The 20,815-nt window shown below is 40.1% G+C and overlaps 1 protein-coding gene and 2 non-coding genes across 4 annotated transcripts in view; all 3 read left to right on the top strand.

The window, feature by feature from the left end:
• The first annotated feature begins 1,103 nt into the window (after positions 1-1,103).
• trnar-ccg lies at positions 1,104-1,176 on the top strand. Its single transcript has one exon. It is a non-coding gene; the product is annotated as a tRNA-Arg (tRNA).
• Positions 1,177-3,002: 1,826 nt separating this feature from the next.
• Positions 3,003-3,075, top strand: trnar-ccg. Its single transcript has one exon. It is a non-coding gene; the product is annotated as a tRNA-Arg (tRNA).
• A 17,304-nt stretch (positions 3,076-20,379) lies between these two features.
• The window catches only part of LOC108442067 (CSC1-like protein 2), a 63,399-nt gene continuing 62,963 nt past the window's right edge, over positions 20,380-20,815 (top strand). For both annotated transcript variants that reach the window (XM_017721919.2, XM_017721918.2), the window contains exon 1: positions 20,380-20,736. The gene's annotated coding sequence lies outside the window, so the exon portion shown is untranslated. The remainder of the gene's footprint in view (positions 20,737-20,815) is intronic.

Raw genomic sequence — 20,815 nt, 5'->3', positions numbered from 1 at the left:
GCTAAAAATTGTTCGATCAGGAAGTTTAGCAAACTCTGCTGGACACTAGCCCTCCAGAACTGGAACTGAAGAATCCTGCTTTCAATCTCTCCTAGAATAACAGCTACTGATGTGGTTATTTCAGCTGCGATTACTACTGAAACTCTGGTCCCAAACTGGCTGCTAGAGTAAATAGTCCCCTCTCAGAACTGTGATTGGTCAGGTAGCTAAGGGTCAACACTGTTAAAGATTGGCTGAAAAAGGGTGTGATGTGAAGTAGACCTAAAGCTCAGGTCCTATTTTTGCCCAAAAGAACCGTCACCAACAAAAAAAACAAACAAAACAAATTGTTACACTGTTGACCTTTTGAATACTGCCCAAAAGTGTGAGACCACTGTAAAAAGTTGTGAAGTCAAGACTTCAGGACCCTCTAGCATCAAACTAGAGATTAAGTTTCATGAAATAAAATTTTACCTGGGTAGTTTAGGCTTAGGCTTAATGGGCTTCATTCACAAATTTCTTCCTAAGTTTTTTCTTAACTTTGTTCTTGAGAAAGGTTCTAAGAAAAAGTGTACGTCAGATTCATGACGTGTTCTTAAATCCCAGAATTGTTTGCACCTTTGTTCTCTTGAGTGTGTGTAGATTCTGTTCTTACCTACGAACAAATCCCAATTAAGAAAACACAGATGAATATCAGGATCTTGTGAAAACTGTGTAAGTTGGTGTTAAGAACGGTTGGTGAACGAGGGCCAATCTTTACAGACAGGCCTGTATTTTAAACCTGTCGTGCTTATTTTTTATTGTCCAAGTAATCAAGTTATCTTATTTAAAAAGCAGAATTATACAATGCTCTTAGTGAGCTAGCAGTAGCATTACTGCTTGCGCAAAATGGAATTATAGACTAACCCATCCATCCATCCATCCATCCATCCATTTTCCAAGCCACTTCTCCGTCAGGGTCACGGGGTATAGACTAACCACCCACCCAATGTGGATTTACCTGCTGATTTAACTGGCCATGTTCAGAGCAGTCTACAGAGCACATTTTTGGGGTTGCATCTCGTAAGCCAAACCATCCCAAATGCTCATTAGGATTATCTTATGAAGTCATCTTTGTTTTATGTGGCCCAGTGGCCTAATGGATAAGGCATCAGCCTCCGGAGCTGGGGATTGTGGGTTCGAGTCCCATCTGGGTCGTTACGTTAAAAAACTGGCTGATTATTATAGAATAATAAGATAAATTTGCAAAATGCTGTAGCCTCCATTACTGACTGGTGCAGAAAGCAGTATCACACAGGTTCTTGGCCCAGTGCTCTGATGAGGAACTTATACTCAACAAAGTATAAAGAATTCAGCATGTCCACAATACTCAACTGGTAATTTGCTGCATATTAAAAAAAACACTTATGAAGTGTTTTGACTTTCCATTTGATTTTATTGTTGATCATCTTTACCATAAATAGTTGTATCTGCCTGTAGATGTTTAAACATTCCCCCTCTTTGGTGTCTAAAGTGACAGTGTTATCTTCAATCTGACATTATCAGAGAAGGTCTTGGACAGCATGATTACACCCTTTAGTCCAGGGTGCATCACTTCCAGAGTCCTGCACAGTTTGTTGATTTTACTGCTAAAAATTGTTCGATCAGGAAGTTTAGCAAACTCTGCTGGACACTAGCCCTCCAGAACTGGAACTGAAGAATCCTGCTTTCAATCTCTCCTAGAATAACAGCTACTGATGTGGTTATTTCAGCTGCGATTACTACTGAAACTCTGGTCCCAAACTGGCTGCTAGAGTAAATAGTCCCCTCTCAGAACTGTGATTGGTCAGGTAGCTAAGGGTCAACACTGTTAAAGATTGGCTGAAAAAGGGTGTGATGTGAAGTAGACCTAAAGCTCAGGTCCTATTTTTGCCCAAAAGAACCGTCACCAACAAAAAAAACAAACAAAACAAATTGTTACACTGTTGACCTTTTGAATACTGCCCAAAAGTGTGAGACCACTGTAAAAAGTTGTGAAGTCAAGACTTCAGGACCCTCTAGCATCAAACTAGAGATTAAGTTTCATGAAATAAAATTTTACCTGGGTAGTTAAGCTTAATGGGCCTCATTCACAAATTTCTTCCTAAGTTTTTTCTTAACTTTGTTCTTGAGAAAGGTTCTAAGAAAAAGTGTACGTCAGATTCATGACGTGTTCTTAAATCCCAGAATTGTTTGCACCTTTGTTCTCTTGAGTGTGTGTAGATTCTGTTCTTACCTACGAACAAATCCCAATTAAGAAAACACAGATGAATATCATGATCTTGTGAAAACTGTGTAAGTTGGTGTTAAGAACGGTTGGTGAACGAGGGCCAATCTTTACAGACAGGCCTGTATTTTAAACCTGTCGTGCTTATTTTTTATTGTCCACGTAATCAAGTTATCTTATTTAAACAGCAGAATTATACAATGCTCTTAGTGAGCTAGCAGTAGCATTACTGCTTGCACAAAATGGAATTATAGACTAACCCATCCATCCATCCATCCATTTTCCAAGCCGCTTCTCCGTCAGGGTCATGGGGTATAGACTAACCACCCACCCAATGTGGATTTACCTGCTGATTTAGCTGGCCATGTTTAGAGCAGTCTACAAAGCACATTTTAGGGGTTGCATCTCGTAAGCCAAACCATCCCAAATGCTCATTAGGATTATCTTATGAAGTCATGTTTGTTTTATGTGGCCTAATGGATAAGGCATCGGCCTCCGGAGCTGGGGATTGTGGGTTCAAGTCCCATCTGGGTCGTTACGTTAAAAAACTAGCTGATTATTATAGAATAATAAGATCCATCCATCCATTTTCCAAGCCACTTCTCCGTCAGGGTCACGGGGTATAGACTAACCACCCACCCAATGTGGATTTACCTGCTGATTTAACTGGCCATGTTCAGAGCAGTCTACAGAGCACATTTTTGGGGTTGCATCTCGTAAGCCAAACCATCCCAAATGCTCATTAGGATTATCTTATGAAGTCATCTTTGTTTTATGTGGCCCAGTGGCCTAATGGATAAGGCATCAGCCTCCGGAGCTGGGGATTGTGGGTTCGAGTCCCATCTCGGTCATTAAATTTCAAAAACAACTAAATGTTATTTGTCAAGAAAAAACTGGCTGTTTATGTTGTAATAATAAGATATATTTGCAAAATGCTGTAGACTCTAAGGCGGCGTGGTGGGTAGTGCTGTCGCCTCACAGCAAAGAGGGCCTGGGTTCGATTCCCCGACTGGGTGACTGGGGTCCTTTCTGTGTGGAGTTTGCATGTTCTCCCCGTGTCTGTGTGGGTTTTCTCCCACAGTCTAAAGACATGCAGTCAGGTCGATTGGACATGCTAAATTACCCCTAGGTGTGAGTGTCTGTCTGTCTGCCCTGCGATGGACTGGTGACCTGTCCAGGGTGTATCCTGCCTTCCACCCAAAGACTGCTGGGATAGGCGCAAGCACCCCCCTGCGACCCTGACGGAGGAGCGGATTAGTAAATGGATGGATGTAGCCTCCATTACTGACTGGTGCAGAAAGCAGTATCACACAGGTTCTTGGCCCAGTGCTCTGATGAGAAACTTATACTCAACAAAGTATAAAGAATGTCCACAATACTCAACTGGCAATTTGCTGCATATAAAAAAAAACACTTATGAAGTGTTTTGACTTTCCATTTGATTTTATTGTTGATCATCTGTACCATAAGTAGTTGTATCTGCCTGTAGATGTTTAAACATTCCCCCTCTTTGGTGTCTAAAGTGACAGTGTTATCTTCAATCTGACATTATCAGAGAAGGTCTTGGACAGCATGATTACACCCTTTAGTCCAGGGTGCATCACTTCCAGAGTCCTGCACAGTTTGTTGATTTTCCTGCTAAAAATTGTTCGATCAGGAAGTTTAGCAAACTCTGCTGGACAGTAGCCCTCCAGAACTGGAACTGAAGAATCCTGCTTTCAATCTCTCCTAGAATAACAGCTACTGATGTGGTTATTTCAGCTGCGATTACTACTGAAACTCTGGTCCCAAACTGGCTGCCACATCAACTCACTTAGGGCCTGTTTAGTCCCATCATTGGTTTTAATTTCAGTTTTTAAAATGCAGTTTATAGAACCAGGCTAAAATTCTAATCTGTGCTTCAATTAGTTTTAGCTGAGTTTAATCTTTCTGTAAGTAGTTAAACTCAACATTGAAACTTCGATTTAGAACCTGACAAGACAAACTGTAATTATTCATTACTCAAACTGGAGCAGAGCTATGAAATTTTGCATTGTGCATGAATTAAATTGTTTCTGTGTACATTTTCATCTATATTGTGGTCAGACTGGCACGATGTGAATTAGGAAGGAACAACCATTATAGTTGTTTTGCTCTGACAGAACCAATGTGAGGGAAACATTTTTAACTGAACAAAATAACAACATTTATTTACAATAAAGTATACAGCAAATTATTTTGTACAAATATATATACAGGACATTATACTCCATCGTCAGCTGAATGTGGAATAGGCAGGTTTGCAGGGTCTGGAGAAACAGATTAAAGAACAAAAATATTATGAAAGAAAAATATTAGTAGAATCCAAAAAACATTACATATTACACAGAGAGAAGTTCGGGGTCAATTAATGACTTTATCTTGTTCCATATTCATTTTTTGCATGATTTATTATGAACTGCAGTGCTGGGCCTTCATGTAGATAAAGCCAAATACCTGGTGAATTTACAGAGAGATGATGGTGGAGGCCAGTCAGTTCAGCTCACTCAGTGCACTACTGTCTGGTACTGGACAGAATGATGGACAGACAGACGAACAGATGGATGGATGGATGATGTCGTACAGAACGGTCCAGCGATGACGACAAATAAGTCCTGCAAGCACATCTACACAGAAAAATACAGAGCACAGAGTTAAACAAATAAAACATCCACCAACTCATGTAGCGTTTCACTTTACACCTGAAAGAACAGGCAAACATTACAGATAGTTTTATTCAGACTAGTTTTATTCAGATTTTTATGCAGACTAAAAAAAGAACAATGAACAACATATTACATTGTTTACAGTGACTTTTTGTTACCTGTATTGGAGCCTTCTCAATGTCCTTCATGATGGACTGAAGGACTAAAGTGGTAACAGGAAGACACAGGAATACCAGGACCAGGAAGTTCCTTTAAGATTACCTGTAGAGAGGGAGAGAGAGAGAGAGAGAGAGAGAGAGAGAGAGAGCGAGAGAGAGAGAGAGAGAGAGAGAGATAGCTGTAGATAAGGAAAAAGACAAAAGGGAAGGGGGAGTGGAGAGAGAGAGAAACTTCAGAGACTTTAATAATAAAATATTTTTAAAAATACAATGCATACAATATAATAACAAAGCTAAAATGACTCACTTTATATTCTTACCTTATGTTGAATTAAAGGGACATAAACTACCATTTACTATGTTATTTGTCATGTTACATAAAATTCCCTAGATTTTTTTTATTCTAGTTTTTCAAAAGCTCATACTACCTTCAATGTACATCACTAAAAAGAAGGTTTTCCTGATCTGTATCACAGAAAACCTCCCTCTAATAACTATTGGGGCACAGTTGAAACATGTGAGTAGACATGTTTACAATAGATGGCTATATTTTTCAATGGCTATATTTTTCATTTTTGCTGAAATGCAGCTTTAATAACCTAATATTAAGAAAACTGTTAGAAAATATGCCAATAATATACACTGAGTACATTTAAGCACACTATACACTAAGTTGCCAGTGGATTACAATATAAACACACTTGGAAGTAGTCAGAATTACAAACTGTATCATGTATGTTGTAGAACAATGTATCAGCAGCCCTGCTTCTCCACCAATCAGTGGACAGGAACCACTATAGGACCACCTCTGACAAGATATTATTCAAAAGGTGGACCATTCTGTGCACAGCAGAGCCACTGACATAGAAGTGTGTGTTGTGAAAAGTAATACTTTAACTGTAGAGGGCACAGGGTCCTCAGGGTTGAAGATTAGTCAGAGGATGTCTAACACAAGTTATGTATAAAAATCACGGGCTATAGTCTCTAAATGTATGGCCTATATGAATGTGTGTCTAATAAATTGGCCAGCAAATGTACACAATGTTTAACGCTACTGCATCTAATACGCTTGAACCAGCACCTCACAATAATTCAATGCTACTACCTGGCTGGAGCCACACCTATACAAAGACTGGTCCACTACCCAAATAATATCTGTTCCAAGGTGGTTCTATGGAGGTCCCTGTACAGAGTATAGGGCAGCTGACTTACACAACAGACCGCCTTTACTCTAACTGTATACCTACAAATTTAACCTATACTATACATACTCCAGGGATCGTAAGAAAATGGTTTTATATCAAGCCATGAATACTCAAAATAATCCTTTGCAGGATTACAGGGTTCTTTGCATCCTGAAAGCGATCTTAAGATTGGTGGAGAATGTGCTGTAGATGGTTCTATATAGAACCTTTTAGAAAAGGGTTCTATATAACACCAAAAAAGGTTCTTCTGTTGGTACAGTGTCAAGCTGGTAACAATAAAAGAATTCTTTTTGGTGCTATATAGAATCCTTTTCAAAAAGGTTCCAAATAAAATCATCTACAGCACATTCTCCATCAATCTGAAGAACTCTTTCATGATGCAAAGAACCTTTTAATCCTGCAAAGAGTTCTTTCAGTATACTAGAACCGTTTTCATTATTAAAGAACCCTCGAGAAACCACCTTTTGTGTGTGGGCAAAAAACTGGACAATAAGTGTAGATTCAAAGTAGATGAACCTAATAGCTGGCAACTCAGTATACAGTGCACTCAACGCTATAATTAAAATGACAAATATTATACTGCTGCAATCAAAAGTTAAATCGTAAAATTAAACTAGAAAAGAATTTAAAATTAAACTAGAAATGGTGTGGAATTCAAGGAAGGCAGAGATGTTAAACTGCCTGCAGTCTCGCCAACAGCTGCTGGACATGTGTCTGCAGACAGTCCCACAGAGAAAGGGCCAGGGATTTGCCAAAGATCTCCTCCAGCAGGAGCACTGCCTCATCCTGAGAGAAGGAACAAGGTTTCCAATGAGAGAAATAAAACATGCAAGAAAAAACAATATTATGGTTAATTCACACAGTGTCACTTCATACAACATCCGTAGGATCCGACCGTTCCTCAAGCAGTGACCATGTTGAGAACTGAAGCTAAGAGAGCATGAACTCACCCCAACTTGTGCCAGCTCAGTGCAAATAGCTTCATGATGTGAAGCATCCTGAGCAAAGGCTACCAGGGTAGCATATGCTTCCTGGAAGGCTGGAAGCTCCTGCAGAAGAAAGAGATACATGTGTGGTTTATTGATGAGATCATTCAGATTACACAGTTCAGATTTGGCTTAGATGACAGTGTTTTGTTACCCTGCCATTTCGGGCAGCCAGTCCACCAAGAATGACCCTGCCTGCTATGCTGATGTATTTCACATGGTGGCTGTTGCTCAGAACAACTTAACAGACACTGGAGTAAAAAGACAGAGTAACTCAGTATTGAGAATGAAGTTTCAACTGATAGACTTACAGTGAAAGCCTGGCACAATGCTGAGAGCCTGAGAGGAAAGTTGGAACTCCTCATGGCGAAGTAGGTGCTGCAGTGACAAAACAAATTTCATTTTTGTAAACGCTGTGCAAATATAAAATACATAGCCAGCAGAGCTTTATTACACTGTAAAAATTTGTTTAACTACAGCACTTACTATAAAGTGGGCACTTGATATGCCTCAGGAGACACAGTGAGATCTGCCGCTGCCTATAAGATCATACATGAAATTCTTACTACCTGAAAAATGCAACTGCTGAAAATGTAGTCAGAACTGATAAGAGCAATGTGCGTAGTCTTACCTCAGGAGCGCTTTGGGTGGAGGAAGGCAGCTCAAGTGCTGGCTGAGGTGGAGAGAGTGCCAGCGGTGGAGCCTGGGGAGGTGATGTTGGTCAGCTCTGAGGAGAAACCAAACCTCCAAATGCCTGTTACACCAATTATGCAGTAGTGTGAGTAATTGTAAAATGAGATAGTGTGGTGGTTAATATAAGACACATAGGCTGTATGATATGAATATCAAAGCCATTATTTTATGCTATTTAAGTAGCTATATTATTTCTTCACTCACAAAAGGTCAGTTGATATGAGCAGTGCGCATAGTGTTACCTCAAGCATACTCTGGCCTGAAGATGCTGGGTCTGCTTCAGGCTCAGGTGGTGGCTGAGGTGTAGAAGATGCCACTGGTGCAACCTGTGTAGGTGATGTAGGCTGGCTCTCCGGAGATGAATCACCAGTTGTGTATAATACCAAATGTACAGTACTTACTACTACTGATCAATAAAACTTTGAAAATGTAGTTAGAATTGAGAGATCTGTATAGCCTTACATCAGGAGTACTGGAGCTGGAAGACTCCTGATCAGGTTGAGGCTCAAGCAGTGGCACTGGTGAATCGCTCTGGGAGGCTGCATCATCTCCAGATATCTATAACCAAGTCAAATGAAGTGGTCATTCCTCAGTATAACTGCTATGTATTGGTACAAAATGTCATTCTTCAGGCTCCATGGTACAAAACACAACAGCTGATTGCATAGGACTACAGAGAGTACAGATACATGAAACTAATGATAAAGCGTGAATCTAATGATGCCACACGATGCCAAAGTAAACTGTGCATTCTTACCTCAGGAGTACTGCAGAAATCTCGGTCATGTTGAGGCTCCGGTAATGGCACTGGTGGAGAAAGTGCTGATGGTTGGGTCTGAGAAGATTCAGCATCTACCGTTGCCTATGATACCAAATATGCAGTGCTCATTATTGATAAATAAAATTGTGAAAATGTCATTAGACTTAATAAGTGCTGTGCGCATAGCCTTACCTCAGGAGCACAATGAGGAGTATGGATGAAAATACAATTAAATAACAAGATGACTATGTCATCACATGTGACACTGAGTAAAATGGTGTTTCTCTAATTTGCTGTTGACAGTAATTAGACACTTAATGACAGTGACAACCTGTACAACCTGTAAGGGACATCGGCTAATTTTTAAAGGGGAGTTCCAAAATTTCTACACAATTTAATGGTTCAAATGTAAACAAAGTAATTCAAAGTATGTGATATGATTTCTGTATAATGGTGGTGATAGGAACCAGGGATCACAATTTCTACAACTCAAATATAGCTATTTTATTATCCAAAATGATCATATTTTCTCTTTGGGTCTGTTTAAAATATTTGGGTGGCATTATGTACCAAAAATGATCGTTTTACATGACCATGTTTACCCTGTATTTGTGCCTTTATGATTAATGCATTAGGATACGTGAGCTCTGTTATGATTGGCTACCCTGTGCTTCATTAAAAAGTACCTTCTCTTCTTAGAACTTCATTGTGAATGGGCGGGGCTAAACTGCTGTTGGCTGAATTAGTGGATATATGCAAATGAGTATGTTGTGACCACACAGACAGAATACATTCAATACGGGCTGTTTTGTTGTTATGATGTGAGCCCTTTAAAGACTTCAGACATTTGGCTCCCAACACTACTGTTCTGAACAATTCTGACTCAGCACGTTTCTCTACAATGGCGCAATATAATTTCATATCAAACACTGAGAATGAATTTTGTTTACATTTAAATTACGTCAGTTTTGAACGTAAACAGACGCCGACTTTCCTTCAGTAGCTAACATTAGCATCTAGCTAACTGAGCATGTAATTAACGTTAACGTTTATCTAGCTCCAGTTCCAGAACATAAAAATGAAGAAACTGAATATTAAACACTTCTGCATTTCTGACTCATATCTGAGCAGAGAATATAGGAACTTAGCTAATAATGTTAGCGCTCAACTAACTAGCTTAGCTAGACTAACAGAGCTATGTATGCTAATAACTCAAATATGAGCTATCTAGCTGGAATAATTCTTCTATTTGAGTGGTTCTGTTGATGTAAACACTGCTTATAAGTAATTATAATTATGTTGTGGTTGGTTAGTGTAGTGGGTAACACCTCTGCCTTCCATGCTGTAAACTGGGGTTCAATCCCCTGGGTAAGCACCCTACACTAAACCAATAAGAGTCCTTGGGCAAGACTCCTAACACCACCTTCGCCTACCTCTGAAAGATGATCAAACTGTACGTCGCTCTGGATAAGAGCGTCTGCTAAATGCCGTAAATGCAATTATTTTAGGCTGTTCTTGTGTCTTTGTGTACCTTCGATGACAGGCAGTGCCGTCCACACACAGCAGGGGGCGCCAGTTGATGGCAGAAAAAAAACGGCTGCGAAAAGTAAAACGCTGCATTAGTCCGCTTAAGTTCGCTCTGGTCTGTACTGGTTTCGGTGTAACTGGTTTTAATGTATTTTAAGGTGATTTGGAGTATCAACAGTTTTAATGCTGGTCACATTTTCTGATACAGTCATTTTGGCTAACATATACTGTAGTTTTAAGTAGGGAACTAAATGTGTTCAAGCTGGGCCAATTTGACAGCTGTGGACAATCGATTGTAATGTGGGTGACATTAGTAGAAAATACTTAATTGTTCTTTGTATTATACTTCATTATTAACACTAGTCTGTACAATGGAGACAAGCCAAACATTACAGGCTATTGAGCAGCTTGATTGACAGTTCTTTGTCCAACACTCCTAGCCTGCTCACTCATAGAGAACTAAACTCATTAGCCATTATTCTATGTGACCTTAACTGGACAAATAAAGTGACAGAAGAACAAATGTGCAGATGAATGGACAAAGCAACACGTGAATGAAGTAACAGTGTTCGTGTACGGATAAACAGATGAACAGGCAGCTACAGACAGCTGGTCTGGTTGTGGTGCGTTAGCTTTAGCTCGCTAAGTTTCTCAGACTCTGAAACTGTTTTGTGTGGTCAGAGCAGGAGACACCAGCCTTATGATTGGTCAGAGGAATGCTTATGCAAGCTTTACCCAAGATTAGGGCCGCCCAGCTTACATCGAGAGGTGAGAAATATGGTGAAATATATTGATCATTTATTGATCACTAGACCCCACAGAGCCATGCTGGTGACAACCTATATACATAAAAAATAATGCATGGCAATGACTTAGTAAAGAAAGGTATAATTAAGACATGGCCACAGTTTAGTAAGGCATGGGAACAAAATTCTCGTGCATGGCCACAACTTTGTTATGCATGGATATGAGATAATTAAGTTGTGGCCAAGACTTGGTAAGGCCTGGAATCAAGATCCTAATGCATGGCCACAACTTTGTAAGGTGTGAGATTGAGATTCTAATGTGTGGCCACAACTTTGTAAGATGATGGAATGAGATATTTAAGCCTTGACCACAGCATAATAAGGCATGATCTTTTTCCCACGCCTTACTAAGTCATCATCATCATCATCATCATTTTTATTTATATAGTGCCTTTCCCATGCCCAAGAACGCTTTACAATCAAAGAACATCAACACATTAAACAAAAGGACAATACAGGTAAACATTCAAGTATAAATGGAACAATGACAACACAGTGAAAACAAGTATGTATTTAACAGAGATTTGAATGAAGACAGAAAGGTTGCATCCCGAATAGACTGTGGGAGAGTGTTCCATAACTTGGGAGCTACTGCACTGAATGATCGACCACCCATAGAAACCAATTTAAATCTAGGAACATGAAGGAGGCCTAGATTTTACGATCTCAAAGTACAGGATGGGACATATAGATGAAGAAGCTCTGCCAAGTATTGAGGAGCCAGACTGTGCAGAGCTTTATATGTTATAAGGAGAACTTCGTACTTAATACGGAATGTAATGGGCAACCACTGAAGGCTCTGAAGGACAGGAGTGATGTGGTCATTCTTTATTGAAAAGGTGACGATCCTTGCAGTGGCATTTTGAACATACTGTAACTTAGTGAGCATTTTGACAGGGAGGCCAGAAAAGGGAACATTGCAGTGGTCCAGTCGTGATGTCACTAATGCATGCACAAGTGTTTCTACATCAGCTTGACTGAGAAATGGTCGGAGACGAGAAATATTGCGAAGATGGAAAAATACTGTCTTAACAAGGGAATTGATGTGGGTGTCAAAAGAGAGTGTAGGGTCAAAAATAACTGAGGTTGCGGACGTGGGGAGAAGGCATTACTATAATCCCATCTATATTGATGCCAAGGACAGATGAGTTAGATATCAGTGAAAAAAGTTTAAAAAAGTTCAAACTCATCCATGACTTTATGTCATCAAGGCAACCATGAAGGTGCATTATTTGCCCAAGTGGCAGCATGTAAATAGTGAAGAGCAATGGACCTAAAACTGAGCCCTGTGGAACACCCTTAGTCACAGACACCACAGAAGATTTATTATTCTGGATAGCTACATATTGACGTCTGTCACAGAAATATGAGGAAAACCAGGAAAGGGCGGATCAAGTCGTGCCCTTGCATTAAAATCTTGTTCCTCCACCTTACTAAGTTGTGGTCATGACTTAATGCACGCTTTACTCATATCCACGCTTTACTAAATCGTGGCCATGCATTATTGTTATTTATATGGGCTGTCGCCAACAGGCCTCCGTATCGGAACATTATTCAAAGGCTTTATTTACTACATGTTCACTGTTTGCCTGCAAATACAACATTAACCTAATTAGAAAGCAAATACAGGGTCTTTAACACTGAATACTGCACTGTTTTTCTCAAGCCTGTCATGGAATCAAGTGACACTGAACTTGGTGTGCTCCAGCGGAAGACAGTGGACTGGCATGTGGAACTGATTGTTATGCAGTTCTGTTTGAGACCCATTAATAAAACCATTAGTATTACAGCTAAATCAGAGTAGTAGGCCTCTTTGTGAGCCATCAGCGCTTCTAATTCAGGATCATCTAATGTAATAGGTCATATAAGAACTGCTGCAGAGTAAAAGCTTTACACTGATTACAAATAATTCATTTAAGATGTGCTGTGAAGGATGCCTGATCTCTAACCATTAGAAAGTAAATGTATCTACTACCGTACACTGTCATGAATATGTACCACTGTAAGAAAATGTGTTTTTCACAAATTGTGTCTGAATCAGTGGCCAAGTCAAATGCACAAACGGCCGATCCACAGGATTACCACTAGATGGCACGCTGAGTGCGTTAAAGGTTTTTTCCATGCCGCTAGACCACTGTAGTCATGCCTCATTCTGTGGTCCTCGTTATGCCCATATTAGGAATTCCGGTTCTAAGACCCATTTCTCTATTAGTAGAATGAATAGGGTTTTTCGAAAAGTCACCTCTATCGCACCCTGTGTTAAATAAAAATCTTAAGAACCCGAAACGTTTTGTCCTGTGTACATTTTTCCCCCGAACGCCACTGGAGCCTTTGAATTACGAGGTTTTAAAGACCTATAGTACTCATATTGCTAAATGCGAGCTAAAGCTACTGAGCATCAATTTGATTTGTCACTAAGCTACACGAAGCTAAGGCGGGCTGTAGCGGGGCTCTGACGAGCTGTGCTAACTTCTTTTACATTATATTAACATATTTACAGATATACCGATAAAATAAATCTTCTGGGTCGATTATTTAAATAGACTAAAACTCTATCAAAAATACTACCCGTGTTAAAACTGCGAGGCTGAATTTAGCTTCTTTTTTCGCAGCTTCTTGTTTCAATATTGACGTTCCACCTTAAATAGTGCAGCGGCTGTATCTATCAAAAACATTAGCAAACGACGAAATACTGACCTGTTAGTTCAGTAAAACAGCAAAAGTAAGTTAATGTTATTCAGCGGTTAAGCGTTAAAAGTGAAACCTCCTCATGTCATGCCTTTCAACCCTTTTCTTTCGCTGGCTGCTTGTTCGAATTTTCCCGTTCCACCTTAAATTGCGCAGGAGTTCAGAGCGTGACTGCTGCGCCATTTAAGGTGGAATGGGAAAAGTCCCCAAACGTTACCAACATTAAAATAATAATTAGGATATTCTGAGAGCCTAAATAAGTTCATCAGCGATGAGCAGTGATTATTAAGCCGAGTCTGTACTGGATCAGCCCGAGTGCAGCTACGTTTGTAGATCTTTTTAAATCAAGATAAAAGGAGATTTATCGTGTTTCAGTGAGCATCAGATGAAGAACAGAGCACTGCACGGAAACCTGCTGATTTTATTCTGACTTCTGTTCATCTGCCCTCAGTCTGTACATGGAAATGTACACTGCCACTGTAACCCGCTTAAGGAGGCTGCCAGTCAAATGACGTGAATTCAGTGCGCGGTAGCTTTAGCTCATATGTAGCTATATTCATATTTCAACTCTTTAACGACCTCGTCAGTCAGACGATCCAGTGATTTTCCAGAGAAGACTGTTCTCAGGACAAACTGATTGGGTTCTGAACATTTTCACTTAACACAGGGGCGAAAACCCTATTCATAGAGAAATGACGCTTAGACCCGGAGTTCCTAATATGGGCATAGCACCGTGGCGCCGACTACAAAATGACCACACGATTGCAGTGGTCTGGGGGAGGCTGAGGCTGGTGGAGCACGCGAGTTCAGGGCTTCTGGACTTCAGTGGTCTCACCATCATAGACTTACAGTGGCCCACCAGAGTGCAAATCCAACAGCAGTGGTCTAATGTAATGAGCCATGTTATGTGTTTCAGTTGATGTTAATTTCTCTGACCACATCACATTTTAGCCTAAGTTAGTGCATCTGAATGCAATGTAGGTTGGTTTGTTTGTTTGTTTTGCTATTTAAATAAACATGTGCTTTAGACAGTGCCTTAGGTTTTTTTGTGCACTATTATTCTGACTCCATGGCTGTGAGAGTTTGCACTGAGCTCAGTGCGACGTGACTTAAATCACACAGTGAAAGTGGCTGTCTAACAAAGGAAAACGTGTACAGGAGTTAGATTATAGTAGACTTTACGTTACACTGTTATATTACAGTAGATTCATTACCTATAAGCATAGTTGAAGGCCCATATCGTCAATTTCCATTTACCATTCCCTCACGTTTGAATGTAGTATGTAAACATTGTTAAAGTTTCAAAACACACCATTCACCCTGAGTGCACTCCAGGAAACTATAAGCGGCAAAAACAGTCTGTTTTGAATTCATTGTTTTTGTGACATCACAGAAGCCAGAATATTTACACCTATTCAAGCACAGCAGGTTAGCCCCGCCCATTCACTGTGAAATTATAAGAAGTGTTTCAGCCTGGACAGCTTTCTGAATAAGGCACAATACAGGACAGCCAGTCAAAACAGATACATATAAGGCAAAATAGCAAAAACAGGCTGTTTAATTCTAAGGGAAACAGAGGTTAGAAAACGCTCACAGAATTACAGAATTAAACATTTGTTTTTGGTATGTACACCAACACAAACATTATAAAATGAAAGAAAAATGTAGGATAAGACAGGAATGAGGCCTCGTGGATGCATATATTCAAATTTATGGGCACAAATTAGTGTCTGTGGCTCAATAAATGTCTTGAAATAGTAAAATATTCTTAAACTTAGTCAATATATCTAATATTTCTAATTTTGAGATGGTGGTATAAATATTGCAAGGTTATTTTGCTACTTGTAGATGTTTTTTGCTTTACTTTTTTATTTTACTATGTTATTTGCTGTTGTTTAGATAATTGCCAGATTATTTTGCTTGTTTCAAGAAATATGCTATATGGCATTCCACTGGTGACAGATTATCCTGCTAGACCTTACAAGGACCACCCACAGTTCTTCAGGATTGGACGACCAAGGTTAAAGCTGGAGCAGAGGTTAGCATGGTTAACCTTCATCTGGAGGTTAAATCAGATGGATATGAATGGAACACATCCAAATTCTTGGGTCAAAGAGTATTAGTTACAAGCATTCAAAGAAACTGTGAGGAGCCACCAAAGTGACTTCATTTGCATATAACCGAATAATCTTTTTGTCTTGATTGTCTTGAGAGGCTCATATTAAACAATAAAATAGACTATATTGCCAAAATTCTTCACTCCCCCATCCAAATCATTGAATTAAGGTGTTCCAATCACTTTCATGGCCACAGTTGTATAAAAGCAAGCACCCAAGCATACAGACTGCTTCTACAAACATTTGTGAAATAATAGGTCGCTCTCAGGAGCTCAGTGAATTCCAGCATGGCACTGTGATTGGATGCCACCTGTAGAACAAGTCCAGTTGTGAAATTTCCTCGCTACTAAATATTCCACAGTCAACTGTCAGTGGAATTATAACAAAGAAGAAGCGATTGGGAACGACAACAACACAGCCACAAATTGGTAGTCCACGTAAAATGACAGAGCGGGGTCAGTGGATGCTGAGGTGCATAGTGCACAGAGGTTGCCAAATTTCTGCAGTCAATCGCTACAGACCTCCAAATTCGTGTGGCCTTCAGATCAGCTCAAGAACAGCATAGAGAGCTTCATGGAATGGGTTTCCATGCCTGAGCAGCTGCATCCAAACATAATGCAAAGCGTCAAATGCAGTGTTGTAAAGCGCCGTCACTGGACTCTAGAGCAGTGGAGACATGTTCTCCGGAGTGACAAATCACACTTCTCCATCTCGCAATCAGATGGATGACTCTGGGTTTGGCAGTTTCCAGGAGAACGGTCTACTAGTCTGATTGCATTGTGTGAACACAAGTATGAAGTTTGGTGGAGGGGTGATTATGGTCTGGGGTGTTTTTTTCAGGAGTTGGGCTCGGCCCCTTAGTTCCAGTGAAAAGAACTCTTAATGCTTCAGCAGACCAAGAGCTTTTGGACAATTTCATGCTCCCAACTTTGTGTGAACAGTTTGGGGACGGCCCCTTCCTGTTCCAACATGACTGCGCACCAGTTCGCAAAGCAAGGTCTATAAAAACATGGATGTGTGAGTTTGGTGTGTAAGAACTTGACTGGCCTGCACAGAATCCTGACCTCAACTCGATAGAACATCTTTGGAATGATTTAGAGCGGAGACTGCAAGGTCTTCTTGTCCAACATCAGTGTCTGACCTCACAAATGCTCTTCTGGAAAAATGGTCAAAAATTCCCCTAAACACACTCCTAACCCTTGTGGAAAGCCTTCCCAGAAGAGTTGAAGCTGGTATAGCTGCAAAGGGTGGGCCGACATCATATTAAACCCCATGGATTACGAATGGAATGTCACTCAAGTTCAAATGTGTGTGAAGGCAGACATGCAAGTGCTTTTGGAAATATAATGTAGTATAGTCATAGTGTTGCATTGTGACACTCCTTATATAAACAGTTGGTTAAGAACCTTCAATCAGAATGAAATCCGTTCAAAGGAGAAAAATCTCAGCATGCAAATGTCGCCAGCGCTGAGTGATGAAACATCTCCGGTTGGCTGAGACACTAGGAAGAAATCTAGAAGACTTTCACATCTATATGGCCCACTCTTTAAGTAACTGCAACTGCTGGTAAAGCAAATACAATCCTGATTACACCTCAGGTGCACCAGATTTTTTGTGCGTAGGAATGTGACATGCTATCTATAACGAGTGCCCTGGATATGCAGCCACACGGTGGAGAAGAAGTCATCAAGCCCCTCAGGATTCATAGTGAGAATGAAAGGATTCTGAAACCGAAACCACTTGACTGCCTCTGATATCTCAGCTCCATCCTCGGTTTATATATGCAGAGTCAATGCCACTCAGTTGGTGACAAACACAGGTATTTATGGATCAGCTCTGCGGATCTTTCATCAGCTTTCATCATCTGTAGGGATGACGTAAGTGGAAGACTGAGACAGATGATCTCACCCTGGAAACTGTTGCGGTGCTCATAGCTCCTGTAGCAGATGGTCGAATATGATCTGTAAGCAAACAGTAAACCCCAACGATGAACTGTTACTCAACTTTGTTTAGTTACAGAAGAAAACAGTGGCTGATGCACCTGCACTGCACTCTGAAGACACATGTAGTTCAGGGCAACAGTTTATTTATATTATACTGTAAATGCAGTACAGTAATTTCACCAGTGTTCTTACAGCTGGAATACATTGCCAATTACAACACACTCACCTCAGAAACACTAAGAGCTATCAGCATTAAGGCAGATACACTACTTTATGTATGTATACATTTTAGGAATATAGGAACAAATAAAGTAATGGAAGCTAAAAAAACTGTACTTTATTTTATCTGGCATAGAAAAAGTCACACTGTTGATGCTGTAGATGTCAGTGCTTTCTCTATCTGGTCTACATCATTGACCACGTTCTCTTCCACATCAAACGTCCTCTAATGCTTATACACACAGGAATATAATACGATTGCGTATTATGTGCTTGGCCCATAATGGACTATTGTGAACAAAGTAACCAGAAATGACCCGCTTCAGAGATGGTCAGCACCTGAATAGCACTTCAGCTCAGATGGGAAGCAGTTGTGATTAAGCCTGTTTATTTACATTCAATCAGCAGTCTGTCTGTATGATCGTACTATATTGTCTAATATAGTATTTGTGATTTAGAAAATTGATATGCTGTTTATCTTCATATTAGGTTTTGTATTTGTGTATTCACGCATTTGCCTGTATGAGCTATAGAAAGATGCAGTTTTGCTAAAGGCTGAGACTGAGTGAAAGTGAATTAGACAATTTTGGATATTGAGGTATATGAGGTTATATTAAAGCATGGGAAAAACTATTCATAGTTAAGTCCAAATAAAGTGCTGCTAGCTGATGTGCTAAATGAGCAAAAGGAAATATAACAGCTTGTTAGCAAAAGATACAAAAAATAAAAACCACACATAGTAATATACTGGCAATGTAATTGCTGGGTGCTCTTTGCTTTAGATTGTTTACTTGTGGTGTAGGATGAACCTTCAGGAAATCAGGGAATATATGGGTGTCAGATATATGGCATAGAATGTCATATATGCATTTCCTTCATTCCTGACTTGCCCATATATGTGACAAATATGCCAACTTATTTGAATTAGGCCATTTTCAAATATAGGACATATATTTCACCATATGTCACCATATACAAACGCATATGTGGAAAACAATATATGACAGATATTATTATTCACATATGGAAAGCATATGTTACTCATATATGCTAGTGTCATGTTATATAAAATAGGATTTTGATGCATCTTCTTTGTTTCTTCCATGTATTTCCTAATGACGTGTAAGTGAGTATAACATCTATATAACCAAACTTTACAAACATGCATAATGTAAGCTATGCAATAAAATCATTTAACATTAAATACATGAAAATATTGTTCTCTGAGATTTAATTCAGTACTTTAAATTGATAATTAATAATTTACTACTGTACATATTGTAGTGTATAAAAGAAACACATAACACGCTTTCGCACAAGTCATGGTGTTTTATTTTCTGGCTGTTGGTGGTCACAGCACCGCCGTACATAAGCAGAGTCTTTAACAGCTTGCTCTCTGACTCTGCTCATGTCTCGTCTCTCACGTTCTCTCTTTCTGCTGTTGTTATTTATTCTGCACATCAGAATTTATTAAGTGACCCTTATTAATCCTACAACAGGGAAATTCCACCTCCGCATATAACCCATCCTTGAAGTGAAACACCACATACACACTAGTGAGCGCACACACACTAGGGGGCAGTGAGCAGTGGGCAGCCCTATCCACAGCGCCAGGGGAGCAATTGGGGGTTGGGTGCCCTGCTCAAGGACACCTCGGTCACGTTCTTTCGGCTCTGGGGACTGAATCGCCAACCTTCTTGTCACAAGGACAGTTCCCTAACCTCCAGCCCACGACTGCCCCTGTCACTGCCAATATGGCGTTTACATTTACTTTATAGTGCACTATTTTGGGGTTCTGCCATTTCATAAGCTAGAGGTGTCCGAAACATAGTGCAGAATATCCAGTGCACTCAAACAATCCCACTACGCACTGCAATAAGTAATGTACAACAGATGTACCCTAGTGGATAGGGAATACCCATAATGCTCTGCGTTGTTTGTAGGTAATGAGCAAACTCGTGTAATGTTAGTGTCTGAAATTGTTTACTCCTACCACAAATTCTGTTCACTATGATAGAGTTCTATATAGCGATCCAGATTTTTGAATGTAGGGTATAATGATTATGATTATAATAATATGTGTAATGATATGATTGGGTATATTGGTATAATGATAATGATTATAAAGGGTATAATGATTAGGGGCCCGTATCGGCCGTCTGTGTGAATCTCTGTGTGACACTGGTGGTGTAGTTCGTGTAGATTTGGATCATTCATTTCTTTCCTTTTGTGTTTTCTTTATTGTCGCGATTCGCAATATTTTTCAGGTTTACGTAAGAGACTTTTTTAGCCTGGGACTCGGACTCTTACATTGGCGTGTAAACACGGAGGCAGCCATTTTGAATCCCTTTCGTCGGCACTTGCTTCACAGGAGTGAATATATTAAGCCTCCAATAGCCGGTTTTTATATTCCTAGCGCGTCCCTGTGTATTTATCCCCAGCGCTCTCACTTCTCCCTGAGAACGACCCACCATTTTTCTCTGACTTACAGCTCGCCCGGTGCCATCTGAAACGCTCAGGAAAGAAAGAGTCCAGTGCGTAAAGCGCAGTGTGAGAGCGAGAGAGCGCGTTTTCTGACGGGGATGGTGAGAAGGCTCCCGGAGCTCAGCGCTGCCAGCTCTGCCAGCTCTGCCGCGGCGGATTTGTAAAGGGATTTATCTCGCTTGGGATATTGTCACTGGAGCAGAGGAAAAAAGCCAAAGAGCAAAAGGCAGTTGGATTGTCAGGTAAAATTGTGGCTGTTTTAAAATATTTTTAAATAAAAAATATGTGACTCGACGCTGAATGTTGTTTTTTTGGGAATTT

The sequence above is a fragment of the Pygocentrus nattereri genome, chromosome 15, assembly GCF_015220715.1.
Source record: "Pygocentrus nattereri isolate fPygNat1 chromosome 15, fPygNat1.pri, whole genome shotgun sequence".
Lineage (NCBI taxonomy): Eukaryota > Metazoa > Chordata > Actinopteri > Characiformes > Serrasalmidae > Pygocentrus > Pygocentrus nattereri.
Note: the sequence above shows the minus strand (reverse complement) of the source record. Positions and strands in the feature narration are given on the sequence as shown.